The sequence below is a fragment of the Diadema antillarum genome, unplaced genomic scaffold (assembly GCF_040938485.1).
Source record: "Diadema antillarum isolate AM-2024a unplaced genomic scaffold, OU_Dant_1.0 scf00000075, whole genome shotgun sequence".
NCBI lineage: Eukaryota > Metazoa > Echinodermata > Echinoidea > Diadematoida > Diadematidae > Diadema > Diadema antillarum.
In genome coordinates this window covers 136,571-157,451 of record NW_027270964.1, presented here as the reverse complement: position 1 = coordinate 157,451, position 20,881 = coordinate 136,571, and the positions used below count along the sequence as shown (strand labels likewise).

The following is a 20,881-nucleotide window of genomic DNA, read 5'->3' as shown; positions in this document are numbered from 1 at the left end:
TACCTATCCGTTTACCTATTGCTGTAGCTGTGATTGCTGTCTCGTGTACCACCGTGTTGCTCTTGTACATGTAACAACGCGGAGAGGACCAACATTAGAGGAGAGATTAGACCTATAAACGATACATCTTCACCAAATGAAAGGACCCAAAGACCGATCGTAAAATATTATTCAACAGTTTGTGAAGTGAAGAAGTCAACGCCGGCCACTCTATCCAGTCATAGTGAACTGCTGAATACACTGTCAACCACAGCACTGTGGAAAACCTTTTTACCGGGTATCTCGATTTAAATGGAATAACATATTGTACCCAAAAGAAGGCCAAGGTAAGTTTCGAAAAGAAGAAGAAGGAGAAGAAAAAAAAGAAGAAGAGATCATTATCTCGGCTTATCTCTTTGAATTAAAAGTCAGCCTCATTTTGTAACATGGTGAACTTTTGAACTAAATAGACTCTGCAGTGTGTCCGTACATTGTACCTCGTTTAATAGAAGAAAAGGACTCACATTTTGATTCAGCAATTGGAGAGTCCATTTATGGCATTAAAGGGATGGTACAGTATTGGTGGAGGTGAGAATTGGGCTTTTAACTTTTTGCGAGATACCAAGAAAACACTTGTGATAAAGTACAAGTAACCAATTCTATGAGGAATTCAAAGTTAATTTGATGAACTTCGGGTTTGGAATGACTGAAGCATCCAAAAACAAAGTAAAACAAAGCGATCGTAATAAAGTGTGGGTCCCACACTTTATTAGAATCGTTCTTTTTTTATATAATATCTCAGCCATTTCAAAACCAATTTTCATCAAATAAACATTGAATTCCTCATAGAATTACATGCTCTTTCATATTTCATAAGAGGTTTCTCATTATCTCACCAAATAATGTTAGAAACCTGAAATTAGGTCTCAACCAAAAGTATACGATCCCTTTAAAAGAATTCTAACTTACAGTGTAGTTTGGATGAATCGAACATGTCAGTGATGATGATGGTGTTGATGTCCTTCCCAGAACAGAAGAACCAGACTGCAGATAGTGCAGACCTATTATGATAATGGTGTGATGTATCAATTATGAAGTTTTTGCATACTGTAAAAGTGGAAATTTTTGCGCATTTTGCGCAACCAGAAACTAGCGCGAAAATATAAGCACACGAATATTTTTGCTTGCCATATGTTTCAGTAGTTGATGTCTTGATTTGGTGGAATTAAAAACATGCAAAACTATTAGAGCTATTAATTCTTATTCGGCTGAGCGCGAAAAATTAGTCACGCAAAAATATCCACTTTTACAGTAGAGTTTCTACTCAAAAGGCAAGCAATGCAAACTTGATTAGACATTTAGTGTCGTGTCTTTACTAATAAAAAGTGTTATGCATGTACAAAGTAGATATCTAGGCATGGAAGGTAGAGTCTTGGCACCATCAGCTCATCAGAAATGAAATATATGAGCAGCCATCGAAAAACAATCCCCCCCCCCCAAAAAAAAAAAAAATAAATAAATAAATAAATAAATAAAAAAAATCCTACACAAATTTAATAATAATTACCGGTAGACTAGATCTAGTCAGTGTTATAAAAAGTATTGGTGGAAAAGACACAACATCCTCTAAGTGGCTGGCTTTTAAATTCTCCATCCCAGCCCAAATCACCACTGCCAAGACAAATTTACTAGTAAGTAGTAGTATTCAGAATCTTCAGAATGTTGACCGGACATTGCTGTCATCAGATAAGACAAACCCAGATGGATTTTAACAAAACCCCCAAAACAAGATGGCATAGAGGCTAGATGAGTATTTTGCAAGAACTTTTGTAAACCAAAGAAGTGAGCATTTGTCATCATCAACAGTGTAGTTCAACTTATAGTGCTATTGATGCTATTAAGAGACAGAATGTGCCTAAAATACATGTATCGACAATATGAAATGTAGACATCCCAATGATTTCTGACTTCATTAGTAGGACAGAAATTTAGCTGGCTTCTGGTTAGCAGTCGTAAAAGTGATGTTTTGTTCGATAAAGGGCTCATGCATGAATTGAACCATGATTTATAAGTTCACCATGATGTACAATGTATGTCAACTTTTCTCAGGTTTTTAACTGTGCAATATATGACTGGGCAGAATTTGTGCTTACCTTCAAATCTTCTCTGAGTCTCTGGGATCTTCTCACAAAAGAAAGCATTGAACCAGTCAGGACAAGGCAACAAAAGTAATGTGTGGAGTAACAAGCCCCCACACCCTTTTTCCTCACAGGTTTGCTAGTATGTGTGTGTGTTTGTGTGTGTGTGTGTGTGGGGGGGGGGGGGGGGGGGTAACTGATGAATTACTCCCCTAGTGCAGTTAAGACCTTCTTGCCTCCTCAGTAATTACTTCTTTTGTGTCAGAGTTCAGTGTTGTTAACAATGGACTTGACATTACGGTTCATTCAAACTGCTCCCTTTTTGTAGGCAGCTGCTAAGACTCCGAGGAGATTATGTAAAGCCTTCTGCCTGAGAGTAATGGGTCTGTAAAGTAATGCTAAGTTCAATGGGGTGGAAAGAGAAGAGAAATATTAGGGTACACTAACCTTGACTTCCTGCTCTTTAGTGATTGGTATTGTGGGAAACGTATGGCTGTGCCTTAACAACGCTTACTTGTTGGTCCATCATTTACCATTCATTCATTCTCATTCTCATTCTGACGAGTACTACAAACCCAGTCTGCATCCTGTGATGTTCTTTTTCAAGTAGAGTCTGTAGAAATTGAGATCTTTAACATTTTAAGATTACTGTGCAATGTCACTGTAAACTCGGGAGACTGTCCAACCAGATATTTGCCTTCTGGCATAGTCAAGCTTTTGAGTTGAAGAAATGTGATACCAGCAGCAACGTTCTATTCAAAGCAGTTGGTGAAAAACCTCTCAGACAATGAAAACAAAGTGATAAGGAAATGCTGCCCAATACATACAATGTATGCATGTCATTGTCATCAGCCCATTTGACATTAGAATTAACTGTGAGTGGTGATACTGAAAGAAATGGTAACTGGATAGAAGAGACACTATTACTGGAAAAGAAAAATAAATCCCATATATTTAAAAATTACCTTACTTCTGAAATGGAAACAAATAGTGCAAAACAGCTTGTCGAGATGTAAAGTCATCTTATTCTATGCCTTGTCTTCTGTCAAATATTTGCATCTATATTGGATCTTGTTACCAAACCTCTTTTTTTTTCTCTCCTCTGTTTCCTACAAGGTGTCAAATGCTCTTTGAATCTCATTATTTGCTTGATACATTTTGCTCCTTCCTAAATCATCCCATTTCTTTCTAAAGCTCTTTAAGCTGCAAATGTGTGACTGAATATCGTCAGCTCTTCGCATTCTCCTCCATAAATATCTATGCTGGTAGAAACAGAAATCCCCTCCCACACCCTATATATTTCTCCCTCCTTCCTTCTCTCCTGCCACCGTTCTCTTCTGTTATGTCTCAGTTCTCCTCACCTTCCCCTGCATAGTCCATCACTATGCCCTTAATCATCCAGTCAGGAGGAATATATTCTGACACATTAGTGTTGCACCTGTTGTAGAGTAGGGTGTCATTAGGTGTAGCAATGGTGTCATCTTGTCAGTTGGATGGGACTCACCCAGAAGCGGTATGACTCAATCTTGCCCATGGCTTCGAAGCGATGTGACACTTTGGAAAAGATTGGTTGCATATTTTGACAACTGGGGCTAATGCAAACGCTCCTCCTACATCCTATATTATATTTCTTTAATAATGCCCAGATTTAGAAAAAAAAGAAGATATGCCTGACAGGGATTAAAATCACAGCATATTTTTTTTTTTCTCCTATTCAACGGTGGTGATTTTCAGCACAAAAGAGAACCTGTAGATCATTATCATAATATTAAGGAAAGAGCTGAGAAAAGCACTTTAATATTCAAAAAGACTTTAAATGGGGAAATGATAAAGCAATTTTTGGAGCTATGTCTGGATTCTAAGGGAACGATTGCAATTGTACTTCAAGTGTATTAATATTAGAAAACAGGACCTCATGGAATATGGAACCCACTTGAGGGCTTTTTACACTTGTGTTTCTTAACCCCGGACTTTCTCTGACCCAGGACTATCGTTAGTCCCGTACCAATTTTTTCAGCTTTTTACACTTGCCAATTAGTCCCGTACTATCTCTTGTCCGGGGCTAAGGAGAAAACTGACCTTTTTACACTCGTATTTCTTAGCCCCGGACTTTCCAAACCACATGAATATTCATAATTACGCTGTGTACTGTACACGTACACGCACGCACCGGCAGCACTTGACTACCTCGTTTCTGATTGGTCAGTGAGGGTCGGACTTCGTCTCCGTCGCTTAGCCCAGGATTATTTTTTCGTTCTGTTTACACTCACTTGCTTGGCACCGCAATTGCGGTGCTAACCCCTGCTATTTTGCAAGGCCAGATAGTACCGTACTATCGGTGGGGCTAGCCCACTTTGGCAAAAACGAGTGTAAACAGAAAGTGGGCTAAGGATAGTCCCGTACCAACGGTGGGGCTAAGGCCCCCCCTTAGCCCCACCGTTGGTCCGGGGCTAAGCAAAATTTTACAAGTGTAAAAAGCCCTTTGGATATGATTTCTGTGGATAGGTCTTCAGGAGATGTGAATGTAGAGCAGGAAGTGTTAGTTAAATTCCAGAGCACGCATACTACAGGAAGAGTGAATTGACAGTCTAACTGAAGTACAGTTGTATGACAACCTAACCTGTGCGCTGCGTTATTTGTACAGTAGGTTCTCACAATATATTTGTGAATGACATATATATTGCTAGTATTCTTTTGATAAAAATGTAATTTCACTTGGAGTCAGAGAAGGAGTCGTATAAAGCTCCGATGAACCTTTAGTCATCTTCTTGTGTAGACGCAATATTCAATCTGTAGTTCACAGATCTTGGAAGAATTAATGTATTACAGCTGGAACTGCTATGGTACAATGTATGTGCATGTTTGTCTACATACTGCATACATGTAGCTGTACATCTCTTTTTATATTAAAGGTCTTTTCTTTGCTACCACACAATGCTGTCTGTATAGATTCAGTTGTATTCAGTGTAAAAAGAGACAGGCCTGTCACCGTAGCCACACGTACTGCACAATTCATGAGTACTTGATAAACAATGTGGTCATTGCATGATGCATAATGTCTAACTGTGGCCTCATACATGTATTCTAGTCATGAAGGCAGAGGCTAGCCAGAGATGGTGTACTCTCTCCTGCACACTGGATTATTTATATTTTGTATGTTCTGAGGCCTACTATGTTATGCACTTGTTTGTAGACATGATCATAAATTTAGTGTACAGTAGTTAGTGTTCTCCTGGAAGTTGTGGGTACACCAGTGTGCTGTAGTGTACGTATGATCTTGAGCCAGTGGAAACAAGCTTACTGTATATCGGGAATTAAGGAAAAAAAGCCAAACACGTGAAATGCTTTCCCAAGCGAAATCAAATTACGGCATAATTGGAATAATGAGGATGGCAGCCGCAGTGAGCACCTTGTCAGAGACGCTGTTAGGATGCATTCCACTTCTTTATCCAAAAGCCAGGCTTTTTTTTTTTTTTTAACCAAACATATCCTCTGAATAAATGATGTTCTGCTATATCCATAATGTAGGTGCTGTACACATCATGATCATGAGCTATTGTACGTATGTGTGTAGCATAGCAGTTCATTGCAGTGTATGGTAACATTGCTACAATTTTGTACTACAAATTCTCTCCCAGATAATCTTTCAGAGGATTGTAGAGCACAGCTTACGGACTTGCAGCGACTATAATGCATTCGGCATTCATTTATGTACACAGTACATCCGTGGAATTTCATCAGTAGATGACATTTAGCATGAGACAAGCTGAAATGATTTGTATCAAATGTGAATGTCGCATTTTCTCGAAAGCAGCGCTGGAAAAGCGAGCCATATGTACCCATGATTTAGCTCTTGAGTATAGTGAAATCTAGACATACTGTATTAATGTGTTCTCATGCTGATGCATCTATTATGCATCATTCATGCAAACAGACACATGCGTGATTGCCATACCCCGCAGCCATCTTGTTTTCTCGCACAGGTCCGAATCATGTTACAAGTTGTGAGGCAAGGAACCCCCACATTGTATGCTAAACCTGTGAGAGCCAGGGGGCACAGCCTAATTCATCATTTAATAAACCCCTGGAGCAGAAAATTGGTCATAAACCAAAAGGAAGCCATCTTCATCTGATCTGCAGGAGAATTTTTGGATGGTTACCCTCTCCCCCCCCCCCCCCCCATCCCCCAGCTTGCCCCAATCTCTTGCCTATCATCCTCCTTTTAAATGCTCTGAGTCATCACCAAGTTGCATATCATCTTGCTGAGGCACTGTATTCTATCGCATATAATGTGAATATCTCAAGTTCTGCATTATTAGTCGTGTCGAGACACTAAAAATGACAAGAGGAAAGGAGAATGAAACGATATGTTGCATGATCATATGCAAGCAGGTTTTCCACTGTTGTGACACTTGACCTGTGAGCTTGAATACCTGATATTGATGTTAATTACACTGTATTGTGGTTTTAGAATAAACTGAGTCACTTATAGATAATAGCGCATCTATCTTACTACATCGTGTTTCTTTCTTCAGAATAAAAAAAAAAGAGTGATTCTGATCCAAAACTAAATTCATCATTCCTTTTTATGCCAGTCAAGTTTTGCAAGACCGAAAACTGTCCCATTGTTCAATGGGCTTGACCAAATAGTTACTGAAAATGAGAATTTGTCCAGAATATGATTGTTTCCATGATGTATTTGATGTTCATGTAAGAAAGGGTTTAATTTGGTACATTGTATCAGTGTATGTATGAAGATGTATAAAGAAGATTATCTCTGTATAGTTTTAGCATACGTACAATTGTAGTTCATGAGTCAATGTTGCTTCCAGTGTCTTTGTTGTGAGAACGTGCAATTTCGCCACGCGGCCCTGACATATGAGAAACCCCCAACGGTTACTATCTAGCTCTTATTATCCCTGATGTTGATTCAGAGATAAGTGCCAGCTCTGATAAAGAGCTTGTGGGGGACCGTTGAGTCTGTGCATGAAGAGTAATCAGGAAATATATATGGAGGCAGTTGCGTGTGATATTAATGCCCAATTAGGAGCATTCACCTCAGCACGTTCGTACTTGTACTGGTAAACTATGTACATGAACTCTGCTCAGTCACCTTTCAATGGTCCCCTAGCTCCCTGTACAATATTTTGGACCCCCAGATGCACTTGATAGCCTGCCTAATCTGGGATGGAAAGAGATAGCGGTTGTAGCGTCTTTCTCGTTTAGTATTGTGATTGTCATGCGTATGGAAACAATGTTTTGTGTACTCTGGTGACATGTCATGTTTTTTTTTTTAATGTTTGATATTTGATTGCATTACAACTTCTTTACGTGCACAGTAAAATTGCGCATGTACAGTATAGTAACCCTCACGTGCCAGTCATTGTCATGATCTCAAATACTACACGTAGCCCAGAGTTCATCGAAGCCTAAAGTAGTTGTTAGTTCTGTGGTAATTTTAGAAACCAGTCATGATTGAGAATGGATTGGCCTAGGTGTGACTTTTTAAAAAGGCTGCTGCAAAAACGCACACTATTCAGTGCTCCATTGTAGTGATGGATGATTGAACAAGTAGAAGAATGAGTGGTAAATACAACTCTACAAGAAATCATTTCAAATTTAGAACCCTTTGTTTGATAAACATGCTTTATTGTGCTGTACATATCCCCCTCCCCCCCCCCCCCACATACACACTCTTTGTTGAGCAGTGATTTGGTATGATTGGCGTGTAGTAATTGACAACCGGAGACTTCTAGTTCATTGGTGCCCTCAGTCCCACTCATTGCATTCAGTGACCTGGCAGATGAATGTTTATCCCCACTGCCAACAAACATCACTCCCTTTGAGAGGGAAGTGTTTGTGATCCTTCCACCACAAGTGCAAGCGGGGAATTGTTTCTGGCGGGATGTTATTTCTGGTCTTTTCTTTCCACTCCATCTCTGCCAAGATGGAAGCTGTGTAAGAGGAAGTTCAGCAAGTGCTTTCGTTTCCATTTCACTGCATCTGTATGCAGCGGAAACATCGAAGCAAACCCTACTCTATGAGCTTGATAGCTTCAAGAGCCCCCCCCCCCCCCTCTTTCTCTTTCTTCATAAGGTTGAAACCTGGTGGTCTGTGTATCAAGTCTATGGGAATGTCAGAATTCAGTATGGAATGGGTTAAGGGTCATTTTCATGGTATCTCTGAATTCACCTTCCAAGCTATATTTTGTACAGTGCAAGAGAAGCTCAAACAAGTTCTGTCTTGTCATTCTGCACAGCGTTTAAATGCCAAGACTTTGAAATCTTGTCTATTGTTTAGATCTGTGACGTGATCAAAGTATTCAAGGAAATTTGGTCTTGTTCTTTGTGTACCTACATGTACCATGAGCAAGTGTGAGATATTATCCCTATTTTCTTTTTTTTTGTCTTCCCCCAGAACCTAATTCTTGCATCTATTTTGTAGTATTTTTTGTCTCAGTCACCCTTGGATTTAGTGTAGTACAGTTACAATCCTGTTACTTGACCATCTCCTTTCATGCTTTCCTTGGAATAAAAACAGAGAGGGTTACCATTTTCTATGGTTTGAACTTTAAAAGAAAAAGTACATGTATTTTGTGCGGAACTGTTGATTGTGCATGGACTCAAAGCTTACATGTACATGTAGAGTAGAAATCCCCTGATAGTGCTGCAGCAGAGTGATGAGAAAAGAGAATCAGGTTAATAACTTCCTGTATTGTTCCTACCAAGGCGCCGACAGCAGAATCAAGTGCTTTTGGCCAGAATCTAAGGGGAAAAAAAGAGTCTGATGTAACTGGACACGCGGGAGTTCTTCTTGTGCCGCAACATGTTTCTTTTGATGTTGCAGTGGTTCCATCGAAATTCAGCGAGGGCCGTTAAAGGTGTCTAGGGTAGGGTAACATACACCTCTGTCCTTTCATAGCACCAACATAATCCAGCACTAATCCAGAATTCATCAGGTCTGCAGACATCCCAGGGTGTCTGCATCTAGCCTTCATTCCAGACTGAAGTGTAAAACAAATGAAAACAGGGTTCCTGTTTCCCCCGCAGTTCACAGGATATCTTATAGTGCTTTGTCCTGAATTGTTGCGTTACAGTATAAACTGTTGTGTGTTAAAATCAAAGACAAAGAAGCCATGTACAATAGAAGAAGCCTACAGTGTATGCTTTATGTGTAAGTATTATATTCAAGAGTCCTCCATACATCATACTTTTCATGTTGGAAGATTAGGACTCTAGGCATCTTTTTATTAGCAAGTTACATTAACCATCTCGCACTTTCAGTTGTAGCCTTCCTGTATTATGAGAAGACCTCTCTATACTGTATTTTGTTTTTACACCAAATTGAAGACATTTTATATGATAAATCATAAAAACCATTTACATTGTATTACAATGTTTATTGTGCACAAGGCACAGTAGCCATGCCAAGTGAGCTGCATTTTTAGCAGAGTGAAGATAATATCCTTCATTGTTCTACTACAAGTACTACATTCATTGTACTAGCTTTGCTGAACAACTGCTGTTTACGGTTGCAGACGGTGATTAGAGTCTACTACACAAAACTCATCAGTCATTTTTAAACAGCAATTTACTCACCCCAGCCTGAATGTTCTATAGTGTACAAGGTTTCAACATCAGCTTCGCTGTGCATCAAATAGTGATGTTTGGAAGCATGCATAGAACAAATATGTGCTTCATGATCCAAAGTGGATCTCTGTGAGGGTAATTGCCACGCAGGAGTCCATTTTAAGAATGCCAAAGTATTTAATGTTCTCACATGGATAAAAAATCTATAGTTGTAGTGGATAGCAGATGGATGATTATGTTCGCACCTTTTTTCATTTAAAACATGGAATGCATCCAAAGTCATACTCCACCTACCCCATACATTCCAAGTGGGGTCAATAAATGTGGTTACCCTGAATTGATAAGTCACTTGTTTGCATTGTAAAATGAATTGATGTTCTAAATCAACCTATATGAAGTGCCAGGGAGAAATTATCATCTTTTCATCGTAGATCTGGCATACTCTCTGAATTTCACTGCTTTATCATCTTACCTTGGAGAAAGATTTAATGTGTTATAATTGTTGTGTTGAAACCATGAACTCTACACAAAGAGAAGTAAAAATATGTCAAATTTGCCAAATTTCAGACAGAACCATTAACCCTTGTTGTGAAATATTGTATAGTGCCAATATAAGGATTTCATGTTATCGATTGACCCATGACCTCCAGCCTGCAGCCCTCCACCCCCCCCCCACCCCGATTAAAAAAAAAAAATGCTCTGAGGCCCGTGCATAAATACTTTGCACCATTTTCTCATTATAAGGAATAACCTCTGATGAACCTGTCTGTAATTAATAGTGAAAATTGAAGTGTTTTGAGAAAGGTACACAATAGAAGTGTACATTTCTTGCAGTATTATACTGCATGAGTTACCAACATGGACACAACTATCACATACATTGTATAGTGAAATGGATAAGAGTGAATGGAAAGGTTTTAAATGTTAATTTTCAGAGGCATTGCTCGTTCTCTCAAGCTATCCGAAGATTTTTGCAGATTGCATGCTATGAATGTAGGCCCACGCCGTGCAATTTAACACTGTACGGTCCTTATTATTACTCTCGCTGTATTTTGTGTGTGTGCATGTTTAATGAATGCCATTCAAAATGCCTGGCTGGCTCTTTCACACGCATGACTTCACACACCCACCTAAATGGATTACCAAAAAACCCTTTCAGGCCACTATTTTGTTGTTGTTGTTTTTTCTCCCCTGCGACCCCAATCAGACCTCAATAAGCTCTAGTTTCTCTCATGATCGGCAAGCTTGTCCTTAGACGGGAAGAAAACGAGGGAAACAAAATCTCCACAACTAGAAAAGGAGAGAGAGAGAAGAGTTGGGAAGAGAGGTATAGATATATGTCATTCGTGGGTACTGCCGAAATTTTCTGCTGAATTTGCTCTGGATCTAGACAGGCACTCACGTGTACCGTGCACGGTCGTGACTTGTGCGCCGAAATTTGAAGAAATAACGCTTATCGCCAGTCTGTAGTGGAATGGAAAATCGGGTTAGAACAGGGGTTTCTTACTAATCTTGCTAGTGATCCAGCTGCTAGGGATTTTGGCTCCAGTCGATTTAATTACAAGGGTTAGACTTGTGGTATAGTCGAGTATAAATGCGCAAGCACAGGACAATTTTTATGGTTCGGTAGTGTTTAGTTCATCTTGAAGTATATTGCCTCACATGAATAGGCCCGTAATACATTTTATACAGTAGTCTCATGCATACCACAGTGGGGAATTAATATACAATTTTGTAAGAGTCTGTCAATAGCATGCAGTCAAATCTTTCACAATGTGGATAGTATGAGTTTGTGAAAATATGTGGCTTGTTAGGGCAAACATCCTCTGAACAATTAATAATCATATTGCGATCAATTGTGGTTGCTATATTATATCCAGTTTTATAATGAGACATGATATTATATTACCATGTGTGTGCAAGTGCGTTTACATGAGCTTTCTTCCTTGTGGGAATCCACATGAATTGTCATGTGAAGCATTGTTGTGTAGTCAACTGTTTAAGTCAGTGCGCATTATAGTTATAATTATTTGTAAATGCTAAAAGTGGTTTTGTTCAAATTTTGAGCCAGTGGAGAAAACCTCTACTGAGATTTGATTGATATTAATTCTACCATTCCAAACTTCAGTGATATCACACACATATTCTTTCACCGTCTTTGTGGAGATTTTACTGAGTACGTGTAATGTATCTGCTTGGATGTATAGTTTCACGCACCTGTCAGGTGTACATGTAGGAATATGCGGTTGCTTATCACTGCTGTGGAGATGACATTTTATAAAGGGTTTTATTCAAAGTTGGACTGCTCCTGCTATTGGCTTTAGCACTATACTGTAATCCTGTTCATGTTTACTGTACTTCAAGTTAAAGTGGAAGGACTATTTGGAGAGCCTTCTTTTTTTTTTATTATCTGTAATGGAGCAACACTTGTATACATTGACCTACCGATGTACTTTATGTGATTCATTGTGTTCCATTTAACCCACAAGAAAGAGACTCTGTTGTAATCTTTGTGTGGAGAAGAAATGCGTTCATTTCTCGACAGAATAGAAAAGAACACATCTTTAATGGCCTGTTCTGAGAAATTGAGGCTCCGTGTAGGCATGGGCTTGCTTGCCTACTCAGAGGTGAACAATTGAAGTCAAGGCATTACTCTGCCCCCTTCCTATCTCTTATCCTTCTTCGTCCAACAAACCCCCGGCTCAAAAGCAAGCTTCTCTGCGGTTGGTAGTGTAATTTGCGGTCCCGATCTTCCTTATTTGAACAGTGGGACACTCCAGTGTACTGCACACAAACCAAAGGGGTGCACGCATTATGCATGTGTGCGTAGGCAGAAAAGGACTTGGAGGAGCTGTATACAACGCCGTCCCATTGTGGCTATACTATATCGCCCAGTCTCTCTCCCTCTCTCCCCTTTCTATTGTAAGGGGGCAGTTGAGCACCTCGGCACAGATTGAATTACAATGTAGTCCTCGGCCGTTTTAACATCAAGAAAATAGAGGATTTGAAATATTTGCCGGAGCATTGATGAAAATGAAAAAAAAAAAAATCCAGATGCCTGGGGCAGAACTGGGTTGGAAAATCTTTGCCCATGAAAGGAGCATTATCGGAAGTAAAAGAGGACCAGTATTGATCTATTGGTAGACAGGAACCATGGGGCAGAGAAGAACATGCATTTTCTTTCCCATCCGTATTACAGACTGCGGCATAGAATCGCCATTAATGCACGCTGCTCCACTTTTCCAGTGACAAGTATATATAGGTGTACAGTGTATTACATGCGTTGTGCATGCATAATCAGAGCCACCCCTATTGATTAATAAAAGGGGGTAAGCAGACAGGTGAAAAGCCCCCCCCCCCCCCCCCCCCCCCATGATCAATTCTAATCCAAGAATAACCACATTTAGATTTATGTGATGTACAACTTTAGGGATATGGCAATGCATTATGTCAGATTCATGTTTGCTGTGGACAAATTCAGTCAGTATACATGCAGTTGATGATGCATGAGGCCCTATGGGACTGATGTGAATTAACAATGATATGATATAGGCCTACATGGTGCTGAGTTGTTTGGCCACCTTGCTGTAACATAACCCATCCATCTTACAGCTCGTAGTGGGCATTATTGTATGGAAGTGGAAGAATTACACACATTCACACGGCTGTCCATTATCTTCTATGCATTGTGTGTACATAATATCCTTTTGTGTGTGTTTTTTTTTCTTCTGTGAGTTTCTTTTGTTTTGTGTGGATGTGTTTTGTGCTCAATTTGTGAAGGCAGAATCAGTGTTTTGAAAAGCTGATGCATATCACTGATCCAAAACACCAAGGGGGGGGGGGGGGGAGGGGGGCGAAGGATATGGGGATTGGGGGTACTATTTATGCTCGCTCTTTTGTTTTTTAGCTCAAGATAGAGACAATATTACGAACATGCACTGCACATTGTAAACAAAATGATAAACCCCTGTTGTCGCAAACTGTTCAGCATACATGATTTTGTGTATGTTGTTAAATGTGCTAAGAGAGAATCGCCGATCCGCAAACTTGATTTGCATTTGTGCTTCCCAGGTAAACATGATTAGAGAGAATTGCCGATCATAAGCATACCTTTTTAGAGTGTTTTAAATTGGCGACGTTTTGAATCATATCAAAGCAAGTGAGAATGCAACCGTGTTTTGAACAGATCACGTTTCAAAACGTCGATTATGGCCCCCAAAAAGTTAAAGCGTAAATGCACCCTTGGTCTACTGGCGGCATTACCTTGGACCACTCAGCACTGGCCAGTAAAGCTGTTACACCTCTTAGCATGAGAGCTTTGTTTGATCAAATGACTAATGTATGGCCTTCAAAGCTTATCCAGCTTGGAAGCTTTGCTTGTATGGAGGGTAAATGCCCACAACCCATGTCCAACTCATGCACACTTTAATCCTCATCTGTTTGAGCTCTTTTTTTTTTCTTCCATGGAGAACAAAAACTCTTTCTGACAATTTCTTTTCAAACAATAAAGTTGAATTCACTACTGCATGCCGGGGAACAATTAAGCTGTTTGTTGTGTCATAATATCCTGTAGTACAGTGAGTAATGCACTATCCATTTTATGTACTATGCATGGACATGTACATCACATGTTTAATGGGGTGTGTGTATTGTCAGCACATTGTACTGCTAAGTGGTAAGGATGTTTTTGGTAGCAGCATACAAAAGATGTAAAAAATGCAAAGAATGCTAACATTTAATAGTACAGTGTACCAAAGTGCCATAGTATTGTTGTTGGATTTTAACATCTCTCATGATTTAAGGCTATGTTCATGCAAAGTGACATTAATTTGTAAGTGTATTGGTCCAGTAGGGCCTACAAAGCATTTTGCGTACATGTAAAATTTAATAATTCTGCTATCCATCGTACCTTTACAGTTGTACCGCCCACTTACATGTACATTTAGATTCTCAGTGTAAATGGGGGTTTTGTGAAGTTCTGGCATTTATATGATGCATTACACCTTCATAGAGAATTACTTCTTGACCAATCTGACTTTTGACACATTGCATTCAGACTCCATATTGAAATAATACATATCTCGAAATTATGTACAGCATGCACAGTCCATTATTTACACAAAAGTAAGGATTGATCACAAATTTGAAAAGCTGATCATTTACAAAACATGTAGGCCTAGTTGTTGCGACATCAGCACATTACATTTGAATTGTTTCCTTTTTATTTGTGATATTCAGAGATTGTTTTGCTAAAATGATAAACCTAGGGTTGCATTTTTTCGTATTATACATGCAGACACCTGTTTATAGATTATTTTACCAGAATGATAAACCTAGAGTCTCATTTCTACATGCAGACACCTGAAGTAATATCACTCAAAAATGAATAATAAAGATTTGTAAATGAGTAATGACAGGTTGTGTTTGTCCCCAAAACCCAAATTAATTTATCATCTTGAGGATCAGCGGTGTTGTTATTGGGGCAACCAATTGCCTACAACGTGTACATTAAGCCAAATTGAAGCAACACCTGCATAACAAATGTATTTGCTTGACAGCTAGTCTTGATGATGTGTAAAAAAAGAAAAAAAAAAGAATACAAGAGAAAGAGGGGGGGGGGGGGAGTTGGAGGCGATAATGGTGTCTGCCTATGTCAAACACTACACCAGGTCTCTAGACATTGTCAAGTGGGCATCCAGTGATGCAAGTTACTATGGCCTAGATTGCCGGTCCTAGATGGCGCCTCGGAGGTCTCTCCCGAGCAGACGTGTCCGATCGCCACCCATTTCGAGAGCGCTGACCCCAATTTTCGGGGATGAAATGAGGTTATTCTTAAGGGATCCTGCAACAGTTCGACAGGCTACATTCTTCCTCTTCACTGGGTAGAGAATGAAAAAAAAAATAAGAAGACAAAAATGGGATGGAAAGGAGAACCAGTTTTGTATGTTAAGGATCCCCCCACCCACCTTCGATTTAATTTCAGAGTAACCAATGGCTGCAGATAAGATTGTGTCAAGTTTCAACCACCGTGAACTTTGCTTTTCATCGTTTACCAAGCAATCCAATCAAAAGACTGTGTCTTGAAGTAGTTTGGGGGCATGGCGATACTTGACGATTGTGAATATTGAGCTAAAAGAAGTGGTACAGGGGACCACATCCCAGTCGCAAAGAAGAAAGGCGGATATTAACGCTGGATGGATGTTCCACTCTTTGAAACAAACATGTAGCCAACAAACCACGGCATACGAGTACACATGCATGGGTAAGATTCAGTGTTTACAACTTTAAAAAAGCCCATTCTCCGAGTGAAGAAACGTGAAGTGGCCATAAGAGATGCATGCAGAGGTAGGGGAAAGGCCCCTGGTGTATTCCACTCGTTCAAAGTTTATTATTATTTTGTTGTTTGTCTGCTACTCTAATTGGCAGTCCTACGTGGGTCCTCAAAAGTGATTTTTTTTTTTTGTCTGTATTGTAGCATATTGATGTGCGGCACTCAAATACGAGGATCTACAAAATGTAGGTTGTTTCACCAGTGAGGAGATGTGGAGTGAGAAGGAACAGAGAATGTTGACAAAATTGATGAAGAAGCCAGTCCTCATCTGGGGCGGTGATGGATCAACCTGCTGATGAGTCTCCATGGCAACCGGAGTCATCCAACAAGTGGATCCTCTCCCTGCTCCGCTCTGATTGTTCCTAATCCCCCCGGGGGCTGTGGACGCGCCAGATTTAACCCAATTATTTGCCCCAAATATGGAATTGAATTTCGTGCCCTTTCTCCATCTTCGGCAACTTAGCTATTCTTTAAAAAAAAGAAAGAAGGACGAAAAAAAAAAAGGGGGGTGGGGAGAAAGGAACAAAAGGTGGTGGAGGGGAGAGAGAGAGAGTTAGAATGACAGAGAGAGAGAAGGGGGGGGGGGGGGGAGATGTGATCCTCTGCTGGTGATGGACATAGTGTATGTCATCAGAGTGACATGTTTTATAGATGTCCTGTCATCCATAGATTCATTACAGGTAGATTCATTTCATGTCATTGCTCCCAACGGTGTCCAGTTTCTCTGCTCCTGGTACATCATAAATCTCGATGACAGATTCTTACATCTTTTCTTCTTCCCTTTTTTTTTCCCCCCTTTCTGCCTCCATCCATCTGCCCGGGCTACTGGTGGCTGGCTATACCATCTCCCTCTGCTATATTTAAAGGAGATCCAATGTCAAATTTCCTCACCGTTAAGAGAAGCGTGAAGGATTTCTGTTTCCATCAATCAAGTGTTGATATCTCATATTTCATGCATCAACTCTTTGAGATATCTGCTATCTGAAAAAATATCACTTTTGAATGGTCCCATACATTCAGCCAACCAGATTCAAGCCGGGCCTAGCAGTAGAGAAGGTAGCAAGCATCTAGCAGAGCCAAATGTAAATGCTGCTCTAATCGCAACCCAGATTTATGGCAGCTTAAATTGCACAAAACTGCTTACAGTAATGGACAAAATAATACGCAATCAGCTCAAGCAATTTACTGTGTGATCTCAATTTGACTTGTGAAAGCCATACGGTAAAACACAATATGTTTTGCGGCATGATATTTTTTGCGAATTGGAGCCGACAACCTTTCTTGCAGCATGAAATTTTTGCAAGTTGGCTCTAACATTCAGTGCATACTAGAGTATTGTGTAGACAATAACTTTCATACACATTTTAATTTCGCGAATCTTGGCTCTCCCAAATTTTGCAAAATTAAAATACACGCAAATGTTCCTCATTTGACAGTAAAGGAATGGATTTAGAAATGCCTATATGGAAAGCAAGATAGTTTTCATGTTTGTTATGTGCATGGGGAGAAAATAAGATTCATGTAATTGTATTCAAAATTCTGCTCACCAGTGGTGAAGATGAATACTAAAATACCCTGTAGGCCTTCATGTTTTTCATATTATGTTATACTATTCATTAACAGCATACCAGATGCCTTTCTTTTTGTTACCAATGACAGTCAAGCTGTTCTCATTTGACTTGCATGTATGGTCTTTTATTTTATTTTTTAATGTGAATAGGAACCATGGGTGTAAAAGGGAACATTATCTCTCTCCTCTTTTAATTGATCTCCGTGACATTCAATAGCCAAGGTGTGGGAGTGCATTGTGTCATGGGGTGTGCGTAGGGTGTGCAGGGAGAGTAGTGAGGAATGTCATGTATTTTATGTATGTGGTATGTATTGAAGGGGCCAGGGGTGAGGGGCAGGAGGGCTATTCAGATCATGTGTAAACAAATGAATGAGGGGGGAGCATTGTGGACTGGACAGGTCTTTTGTGGGCTATTATATTGGGGGCCCTTTTCTCTGTGGGGGTGGGGAGGTGCTTTTGTATTGTCTTCTCCAAATATGTGCAGCTTGTTGGTATGACCATTATCCTATGATACAGGCTTTGGTTCAGCAGTGAATCTAGACCTGTTCTCTGAAAATCCAATGTTGTGACCTGTACTTTGCTCTTAACTTACCCCCCCCCCCTTCTCTCATCATCAAACTGTCTTATCTATTTCTCAATCATTATTTCTGTCTATTTATCTGTTTACCTTGTCAGCTATCCATCTGTGGGTATAAATGACAAATTCAGGAATATTTGCATTGTTGGCCAATCGGGAGATTGTGCTATACACGTAGGCGTATATGTTTGTGTGTACATAGATGTGTAGGCCTATATATATGTGTGTGTGTGTTTTTGTGTTGAGTTGGTGACTCATTGTAAAGATGAGTGACTTGAAAAATGTTGAATTTGTCTTTTTTAAAAAGAAAGAAAAAAACTTCAAGGAAAACTATTGCACCATCGGAAGCAATCATGGCCTTGATTTTTGGACCGATGAGTACTAGATGACAGAAAGACTAATGCTCCAATCTAATGATCATGAAATAGAAAATGTGCATATAGGAATAGCAAAGTTTTATTGAAATGTAGATCATAAATGAGGCAGTTTTAAAGGGTGTGTACGGTTCTGGTTGAGGTGAGGATTTAGCTTTTAACGTTTTGCGAGATATTCAGAAACCACTCTATGAGATGTCAAAGAGCATGCAATTCTAAGGGGTATCAAAAATTTATTTGATGAAAATCGGTTTTGAAATGGCTGAGATATCCAAAAATAAGGTGAAACAAAGAGATCCTAATAAAAGGCATGGCCTGTCGCCTTTTATTTGTTGTTGATTTAAAGAAAGAAAGAAGAGAGAGAGAAAATGGGTCCCTTTTATTATTATCAGTGATCACTTGTTTGGATATCTCAGCCATTTGAAAACCTAGTTTCATCAAATAAACGTTGAATCCTTCTTAAAATAATATGCTCTTTCATATTTCATAAGAGGTTTCTCCTTATTTCACTTTATAATAGGAATGATAGTATAAACCTGAATCCCCACCTCAACCAGTACTGTACAGTCCCTTTAAAGGAATATTCTTGCAGTGGTTGACTCTTTTCCAAATCCCATTCATACTTCTTCCCTTTCCTAAATGGACTATATTTAAACTGTTTGAGCATCACAACAGTATTCTTTTTTTTTCCATACACATTTTCCTATTTACCTGTTGGTATTTGCATAGTTCATTTGTGTTTCCAGGTGTATGTCCGTCATTCATCTCTTTTCCTTGTGAATCTTTTTTTTTTTCATTGTGTGTCTTGTAATAAGCTCATGGCTTCATTATCTTGAGAAAAAAACAACAAAATATTTATCATCATTTATGTTTACATTTTCATCAAGTGTCAGGAAGACCAGAAAGACATTCCCAGTGTGTGTATAAACATAAATTTTGTCTGCAGTAGGGAGTAAGCTTGTTGTTGAAATGAGGGAATAAAAATAGATTGTAATGTCTGTGGCTTTCGGTGCATGTGTGCGTGTGCATAGGTTGTGATGTGAAGAAACTGGGAAAGAGCAGTCCGCACACAGCCACTGGAGACTGAATAATGAAATCAGTTGGATGCGATGTAATAAATGGTGCGGTTTTACGAGTACCATCTGTCTCGAAGTTGGGCATGTTTCTCCTCAGGTCAGTCCCACTTATTGGTTTCTATGTCGTGATTTAAATTTCCAGGTAAAACCTCAGGACCTCCAACAGAGCTAAGACAGGCGAAGAGGTGTGTTGGTTATCATCAAATTTGTTCACAGATGACAAGTTTTGAGGATGCGTAGGCACTTAAACTTGTAGACAAACATCAATTTCCCTCATCTGTTGATGATAGTAAGTTTACAGTTTGAAAATATAAGCAAAAAGATAATGATTCTTCTTTCTCGTTATTGGATGTGAACCAAACATTTTAGATTAGTTACAGTCGTCCTCGAGCTCAACTGTCAGGGGTACAGAGGTCTGGATTGTAGCATTCTGGCAGAGTGTGAGAAAGGTGACAGGATTTGGAAGGCGAATGTCGGTTTGGAGTAGCAGAGTTGAGGGTAGGGATTAACTGTGTTTGGAGAGGATAAAAGGCACAAAATGGTGGTGGTGGGGGGGGGGGGGGGAGATTCAAGGGAAGTTAATAGTTTAGGGTTGATGAATGTGAAAGGTTGGCTTTTGTGCTGATGTTCGGCATTTTTCTTCATTTTCCAGACCCAGCTGTAATGAAAATGGAGAACTGTTCAGACCTGGAGTGAAATGGAAGATCGTCTGAAAAAGAAAGAACCTCCCACTGTGAATTCCCCCTTCTCTTTCAGGTCTTGTCACACTTTGTTTTGTGTGCCCAGGTTACTTCAAATTCAGCCTCCTCCTCCTGCCTTCCAGTCAGTTGTGAGAATGGATGGTTTGGGTCGGTAGGGTTGAGTTTCAGGCTGGGGAATTGAATGTGCAATTTCCAGTGGCTTTCTTGCTCCGTGTTTAGAGGGGAACATGATCGGTCAAAGGGCTTCTCTTCACATGCAAAACTTGGTCCCGGCTTTTTTTAGAGCAAATTCGTTTGGCATTCCCACTTCTCAGCATATCTTCACATCTGATTCTCTCCAAATGTTGAAAATCTTCCATCTTCTGCCCATGCCAGTTTACTCCACACAAGCTGTATGTTCGATAAACCTCAGTTTTGAACCAAGCGAAGCAGGGAAGAATAGGCCTAAGTCTTCCATGTGAATAGGGTAGGTTAAAGAGGCACCAAAGGATAACATCTTTTGGAGATGTGACATTTGATATCTATTCTTTCCCCCTCCCCCTCCCC

At 39.7% G+C, this 20,881-nt stretch overlaps 1 long non-coding RNA gene across 1 annotated transcript in view; it reads left to right on the top strand.

The window, feature by feature from the left end:
- Nucleotides 1-253: 253 nt before the first annotated feature.
- Nucleotides 254-20,881, top strand: part of LOC139717383 (uncharacterized) — an 86,297-nt gene continuing 65,669 nt past the window's right edge. Inside the window, exon 1 of the long non-coding RNA XR_011709963.1 lies at nucleotides 254-326. This is a non-coding gene — a long non-coding RNA (uncharacterized lncRNA). The remainder of the gene's footprint in view (nucleotides 327-20,881) is intronic.